Source organism: Heloderma suspectum, chromosome W, assembly GCF_057233095.1.
Source record: "Heloderma suspectum isolate Gila_16-S chromosome W, 16-S_ref, whole genome shotgun sequence".
In the NCBI taxonomy this organism is placed as follows: domain Eukaryota; kingdom Metazoa; phylum Chordata; class Lepidosauria; order Squamata; family Helodermatidae; genus Heloderma; species Heloderma suspectum.
The window spans coordinates 60,012,991-60,021,255 of NC_139475.1; the positions used below are offsets into that span (position 1 = coordinate 60,012,991).

The 8,265-nt window shown below is 46.9% G+C and overlaps 1 protein-coding gene across 3 annotated transcripts in view; it reads right to left on the minus strand.

Annotated features, from left to right (window-relative positions):
• The window catches only part of LOC146334066 (lysine-specific demethylase 4B-like), a 365,953-nt gene extending 362,312 nt beyond the window's left edge, over positions 1-3,641 (minus strand). For all 3 annotated transcript variants that reach the window (XM_084824982.1, XM_084824984.1, XM_084824983.1), the window contains exon 1: positions 3,451-3,641. The gene's annotated coding sequence lies outside the window, so the exon portion shown is untranslated. The remainder of the gene's footprint in view (positions 1-3,450) is intronic.
• Positions 3,642-8,265: the final 4,624 nt, after the last annotated feature.

Below are 8,265 nucleotides of genomic sequence, written 5' to 3' on the forward strand. Positions count from 1 at the left end.
CAAGGTTCTGGTGATGACATTTAAAGCCCTAAGCAGCTTGGGACATCGATATTTGAGAGCGTGCCTCTCCCTATATATGCCTGCCCGAGGACAGAGATCTGTTGGAGGGGCCCTCCTCTGTGTCCCACCAGTATGAGACATACACTATGGTGGAACATGGGAGAGGGCCTTCTCTGCTGTGGCACCTTGGTTGTGGAATGCCCTCCCCTTGGAGGCCCGATTGGCGCAGACATTGGTCTCGTTTCGGCACCAAGTAAAAACATGGGTTTTCACCAAAGCCTTTGAGGGCTAAATGCATTCCCTAAAGTAGCACACTGTTTTTAACTGTTTTATTGTTTTAGATTTTAATTGGTATTAGCTTGTTTAATGGTTAGTATGTTTTTGGCTGTTTAAATTATTTATTGTTTTATACTGTTTAGACTGATTTTATCTGTATGCTGCCCTGACATCTTAATGATATAAGGCAGGAGACAAATGTTTTCCATAAATAAATAAGAAGTTTGAAATAATGCTAACCTACTTAACAGAGCACTTGCAAAAATTACATAGATAATGTACGCAAAGCACTTTTGAACGTCCAGAAGCACTATATAAATGCTAAGTATAATTGTTGGTAGATTCATTTGTGCTAGGGATAGGTAACTTGTAGCCCTCAAGATGTTTTGGCCTAAAACTCTGATCGGCCCTGTCCAGAGGGCCAATGGTGAGGGAGTTCTGGGCCAAAAAAAATCTGCAGGGCCACAAGTTGCCCATCCTTGATTTATGCACTTTTATGCCAGTATATGTGTATCAACTGCTGTTGACACTCATGATTAAGGGTTTCTGTGAGGAGTTATCAGGAAATACTAGGTGTACATGAACATTTTACAATTTATTAAAAGCTATAAATATACCCATGCACACTGTTAAGTTTTTTATAAAAAAAATCTGGCAACTGCATTAAACTGCAAGTAAAGTTGGATTTTCATTAAAGCTACCTTGAAAGTTTTATCAGCCTGAAGACAGGATCTAAGCTCTCTAAATTAAAAGGTACTAAGGATCACTAGAACCCTTTCATCATTATTCTAAATTATATTTCAGGCTGGTTGCCATTCAGAAATATAAATAACAGAGTGAAATATAAACATACAACATATCATACCAACAGTAAGAAAAGGTCTATAGCGTCTTTATTATTACCAATCTGCTAATTTTTCTGACTGGGTGGAGAGAGAAGAAAGGTGTTGAATACTTCAATGGCCCTTGATGGGGCAGTGTGTCTGTGCACCAACAAAGCACCCAAGCAGTGGAGGGGCAAGTTTTGCCCAAACTACAATGCTTCCCCACCTCCTACCCCAGTTCAGCCCTTTTCATTTCCCTTCTATGAGTTAACAGCAGTTATTCATTTCTATGGAGAAAAGTATAGCAGATCTTAGTTCCCTCTCAGCTGACTTCAATTGGTCACATTATAGTGTGGCAATGTTGTGAACATGCTTTTTATCTCTCTAGTTTACATAATATTGGGGGCGGGGAGTGTGCAGATACACACACAATCATAGCTTATCAACATATATGTCTGTATATTAATATAGATAGGTGGATATGTGAGTATTATTACCCCATATTGATACTGCTCTCCCTCACAGCCCAGGTTTTCAAATACGTGTATTCATCTCTGCCTTACCTATCCAGGAATCAACCCACCCACCAAGGCAGACATTAAACAGAAAAAAGCACTGAGGTATAACCCTCCCCAGAAATAAACCACAAGGGCTTCTGAGGGAAGTTTTTGGTGGAGAAGGGGAGTGTTTAAGAGTCACTTACCTCCCCACTCCTTCCTCTCAGCTAGGGCCCAGATTGCCTCTTTTGGTCATGCACAATGTTGTAAAGCTGCTGTTTAACTCTTTGTGCATGTGCACATGCACACTCAGACACCACTTTATTATATTAAAATGTCTCCCCCTCAAAGCCCCTCCCCTTCAAATAATTTTCTCCATCCACCCCTTCCCATGATAGTTTCTCAACTTCTCTCCCCATTCCCTACACACCCATCATGGGACACATGAAACAAAAAAACAAAGGGGGACATTTCACTGAGGTACTGCATTGCCCTCTGTAAAAATGAACTAAAATGCACTCATGAGGTCTTCCTTTTCTCCCACCCTGAGTTTATGATTAAAGTATTGGGGTAGGGAGACGAGACATGAAAAGTTTGGGAATCCATTTTGGATTGATTTATTCATTTGTCAGTTGGAACCCAACGAGCCTCTTGGCCATGCTGCAGTAGCCTCTCCAACTTCACAACCACCAGAAGTGTTGGACTACAACTACCACCATCCCCAATGAGTATGCCCAGTTGGGGTGGCAGAACTGGTGGCCCCTGAGATGTTTTTGGACTACAGCTCTTGTCATCCCTGACCAAATGGCCATGCTGGCTGGGGGCAGTGGGAGTTGTAGTCCAATACATCTGGAAGTGGGAGGGGGGTTGGAGAGACTGCATGACAGTGCAAGAAGGACTTTTTTCTCTTTGTTCCCCTTGTAATAAGATGGGGGGGGAGAGAAAGTCCACCAGATTGGGTCTCTTGGTCATGTGATGTGAACTAGCTCTCAGTTTTTGATAGGTGAGAGGAAGTCTCACAAGATTGCACTACAGCAGGGATGGGGAACCACCCCTCCAAATGTTGCTGGGACTCGACCTCCCAGCAGCCCCAGCCAATACTCCCGGATGATGGGATCTGTAGTCCCTCCCTCTCCCTTTTTAAAAAAACCTATCCAGAGGACCACCAATTCCACTGCCCCATGTGCACTCCCTATCAATAACATCAAACTTTTTTTTTTTTTACCAGTCTCTTGGTCACACCACAGCGTGACAAGGCACACGACATACTAAAGCAAATGACAGTACTTGCCCATAGGGAAACCGTGAATATCCATAGGTAAAGTATGAATATCCATAGGAAAATATACGATTTCATCTGCCCATAGGGAGACCTTGAATGACCACAGGGAAGCATAGGCTTCTACCTAACCATAGGGAAATCCTGAGTAGGCAAGTACTCCTATGGGAAGGGCAAGTAATGTCATTTGTTTTAGTGTCCCTAGGGCGCTGCAGACTCACTTCGGGTGGGTGCGGGTGCGCCTGTCTGTATATATCTTTGCTTGTTTATATAATAATACAGGCGACACAATTCAGGGAGAGGGATCCAGTGGGCAGATCTCTGTTGGTCACTCTACTACGTGACTCGCTGCCGCCGCCCCCCCTTCCGTCAGGACGCCCACCCCTTCCGTGAGGAATGGGGGGGGAAGAGGAGGATGCAACGAGGAAGCAATATTCGCTCCCGGAGGTGGGCCACAGGCGGCGGCGGCGACTCCCCCGCCGCTGCGACAGAGCCACCCCAACTCCCCACGGCGTCTCGCCGCCCGCCCTCCCGGTAAAAACCATATCAACATCCACGCCGCCCCTGTCCTCACCCGTCCTCAGCTCCGCTCTTCGCGTCCTGTTTCTGCCACCGCTGATCCTCGTCCGCGGGCTCCCGGAGACGCCTGAGCGGCCTCCCCGAATTCCGCCAAGGCAAGGGAGACGCGCCTCGAAGCCAGCACCCGTTGCCAATTTCTTCCCTCCTCCTCCTCCTCCTCCTCCAACGGCCGGCCGGCCGGCCAGCGCCTGCCCACAGCCGGCCCGGATTGGCTGGGCGCGAGCGTCAGACGCAGCCCCACAAGCCAACTCCAGCAGAGGTACCGCCTCTTCCTTTTTTCCCCCAGCCAGCCCCGCCTCCCTGCTCTAATTAAAGAGCCGTCCTTTCCCCTTTTCTTCCGCTTTGGCTCTCGGCATAGGCACTCCTCCGCGTTGAGCCAATGAGAGGGCGGCTTAGGGAAGGAAGAGGAGCCGTCCGCTGGCCGATGTTGAGTAGCAGCTCTGTCCTGTCTGGGTGTCGGTCAGTGAGGGAGAGGTGGACGGGGCCGGGGCCTCCCAACAGCCACGCCCTTTTTACCCTGCTGTCGGAAAGGCATTGTAAAGCAGCGCAGGCGGAGTACGTGAGGACATCCACAGCAGCAGAGGGAGGAGCTCAGGGCTGCAGGGCTTTGCGCACCAATGCCGGGGGGGGGGGGAGGACGGCCACTATCTCTCCCCCCCACGCCCTGGGGGAGAAGGACGCCTTTGCAAATTAAATAAAAAAGGGACTGGGTAAAACGAGGATCCATGAAATCAAAAAGGGATCCTCCTGATTTCACATAATTTTTAAAGGGGACACCCCCCAAACCACCATCCAGTCACAGAGAACATCTGCCTCCAGGGACTGAACCAGAAAAATCACAGATACACCACTCTTGAGCTCAGCCAAGGCACACAAACAGGGATCCAAGGCAGGGATCCTCATGATTTTTAAAAAGAAAAATACCCGCAAACACCATCGTATCAGAGAACACATCTGCCTCCACTGATTGAGCCACAAAAAACATGGCTCTGCCACTCATTGGTGACAACACAAAAACATGGATTAGAGGCAGGGATCCTCATGGTTTTTACAGGGAAAATCCCCCAAACCATAATCTAATCGCAGACTACATCTTCTTCTACAGACTGGACTGTGAAAATCACGGATTGGCCACTCGTGGGCAGAACCATGGCACAAAAACATGGATCCAAGGCAAGGATCCCCTTGATTTCATATGGTTTTTACAGAGCAAATGCCCCAAACCACAATCAAATCACAGAGCACATTTGCCTCCAGGGATTGGACCAGAAAAATCAGGAATCTGCTGCTTGTGGGCACAGCCACAGGACAAAAACAGATATCCGAGGCAGGGAGTCTCAGGGATCCTCATGATCTTTACAGGGAAAGGTCCCCCAAACACCATCACATCACAGAACACATTTATGCCCAGGGAATGAGTGACAAAAAACATCAATTTGGGGCTTCATAGCACGGTCATGTTATAAAACCATGGATAAGACACACAATTCAATATGGATCCTCTGAATTTTTACATTGCCCCCCCGCCCTGCCCCCCCATCAAAGCACAGAACCCATCTTTCTCCAAGTATCCACGCTAAGAATCCCAGATCTTCTGCTTCACCTTGAATGGTGTGAACCATTTACAGTATGTGAGGCATGGATCCTGATGGATCATCTGTATTTTATATGTAAAGGTGTCCCCAACCAGTCGTGTCCGACTCTAGGGTGCGGTGCTCATCCCCATTTCTAAGCCGAAGAGCCAGCGCTGTCCGAAGACGCTTCCGTGGTCATGTGGCCGGCGTGACTGAACACCGAGGTGCACAGAGCGCTGTCACCTTTCCCGCCAAGGCGGTGCCTATTTATCTACTTGCGATTTCTTGCTTTCGAACTGCTAGGTTGGCAGGAGCTGGGACTGAAGACGGGAGCTCACTCCGTCACGCGGCACTCGGGTCTCGAACTGCTGACCTGCCGACCTTCCAGTCTGCAGTTCAGCGTTGTAACCACTAAGCCACCCTTGCGGTCCAATTTTTTATATGTAGCGCATCCAAAATCATAGCTGAATCACAAAGCAAGTCCATGACAGCAGCATGGATCCTATATTTCTCAGATCCAGGATGGCAAGAAATAACATGGATTCAAGATGCAGTTCCTCATGGGTCCTCTGGATTTTAATTTAGTGTCCGCACAAATGCACCATTACATCACAGATCACATCCATGGCCACAGAGCAAAGTATTAAAATTACTGATCCTGTACTTCATGGAGCAAGTGTGATGTAAAAACATGAATCCATACCATTCACATTCCCGTGCTTCACGGAACCACCATGGCATAAAAACATGGACTGGGGGCATGGGTCCTATGGATTTTTTTTTTTTTTTACAGAAGATGCCACCAAAATAACCAGCTAGTCACAGATCATTTCTGTGTCCATGCATTGCATTATGAAAAACATGGATCCACTGATTTGTGGTGCTGCCATGCCACAAAATATGGATCTGAGGCATGGATATTGGTGATTCCCCTGGAGTTTTACGGGGATGCCTCCAAAATGACCATCACATCACAGATCATGTCTGTGTCCAGGGACTGAACCATAGAAATCACTGATCCAGAACTTCATGGGGCACCTATGGTGAAAAGTTTGGGCCCGAGTTCTGGATCCTCATGGATGTTCCGGATTTCTACGTGGGATCCCCCACCACCAAATCACAGGTCGCATCTAGGTCTGTGCAGCTCACCATGAAAGTCATAGAGCTTTGTTTCATGGCTGCCCCATAGCACGAAAGCAGGGACTCACCTGAATCTCACAGGGTCGCAAGTTAGCCACATGGTAATCGGTTACATCACTGTCGAACGATCGTATTGGAAAAAATTATGGATGGAACACTGCAGTCTGATGTACGACTCTTATGATTTTTGTACACAGACCACAAAAATCTTTTCTAACCCATCTCATTGAACGAAGCCATAAAATGCCCAACTCCCACCATTCTCTTCCTTCACTATCTTCCCATTCCTAAACCCTCTACTCAATTACCATTGTCTTTTTTCTATTGCCTAAAGGCCCCTCACCCTTCACAGCCATTTCTCTTGCCTGCAGCAGGGTGCATGTTCTATACTACATGCTACGTAATATACTCATCAATGTCTGCCAAAGCCGGTGGCTGGGAAACAGAGTGTGATGGCTTGACCTCAGGACAGGGGATGGGGTGGAATGCCATGGAAGGCATACAAAGGCCTATGCCATAGGGACCAGGATATGGACTTCCTTTTACATTTAGAGGGTTTGTTTTGGAGGCAGCAGTTAAAGCTTTTATAGCTGAGGCAGCAGGTGAGGTCTCATTGTAAATGTGACTACAAATCGTGGCAGAGTTCCATAGACCTGAGCCTCAACGTGTAATAATGATGATAATAACAACAATAAATGTTCATTACTGTCATAATGGTATGGTTTAATTGACAAACTGCATCCACCTGGGATCCAGAACAAACTTGTCCTAAGAGATACTTTAAAAACGGTCTGTGTATGTAAACAGAAGCCCCTCCTCTCCATTTTCTCCTCACAACAACCCTGCGAGGTAGGTTAGGCTGAGGGTCAGTGACTGGCCCAAAGTCACCAAGTGGGCTTCATGGCCGAGTGGGGACTAGAACCTGGATCTCCTGAATCCAAGTCCAACACTCTAACCACTACACCACACTGTTATCTCTCTATTCCCCTCCCCCGGTCTGCCCGCCTTCTAAAAGAAGTTAAGGTAGAGGAGGAAAGCTGACTCCATCCTGCTTGGGGATTAGGATGTAGTTCTCCAGAGGATGCCACTATGTGTGCGTGTGTGTGAATTTTTCTCTCCTCCACCACCCCCATACAAGGGCACCTTTAGGCTGCAATCCTATAAGTGTATATGGTATAGTTACCCAGGACTAAGTACCATTGAAGATGATATGCTTACTTCTGGGTAGACATACATAGGATTGCACGGTAAATAAAAGGGTGCAGGGTTACGATATTCCAGCCTTCCATGCACTGCCAAAAGAGGGTGTGGGGTTTGCTGTCAACTCCCCCCCACACACACACACACACATACACACATAGATGCTGGTGGTATTGCTGGCTGGAGTGGCTTTGCTTACCTAGCCCCTAGCCCCTTCTGACACCCAGTGACACTTGAGAGGGTGATATGGGAAAAATATGAAGGTATTTTTATTTTGAAAGACAACTGTGGCTTGATATAAATAGGCTCTTCTGCACACAGCACTTACACCTAGGAAAGCATGCCTCACTGATATCAAAGGAACATGCCTGCGAGAACTAATTTGGATCAGGATTGTTGCTGGGGTGGAGTGGGTTAATCCTCTCCAGCGAACTGTGGAGGGAAGTAGTAAAGCAACCATTGTCATTTGCATCCCAAGTACAAAAACATTATTTCCATTTTGACAATTGGTGGTACATTAGCAAAAGAAAAGAGAGCTGGTGCATGAATGTTTGAGCAGTGGGTGGTTATCTTCTCTCATTCAAAAAGCAATGGGACACTGATTGAATAAGCAAAGGATACCCCTCCCCCCAAAAAAAGTTCAGTTCATCGAGACAAAAAAGAACCGGATTTCCCAGCGGTGGACATCCCTATCAAAAACCCAGACATGGTTGCTAAAGATTCATATACCATCACATCTATTTTGGCCCTTAGTCATGAAAAGATGTAAGGAAAAATTTTCTAGGAGAAACTTCTTCTACAAATGCTAGTTGTCTATTATATGTTTACTAAGGGTGCAAATGGATATAACGTGAGCCCCATTTGGGGCTTGTCCCTCAGGTGAATAGAATCATGAG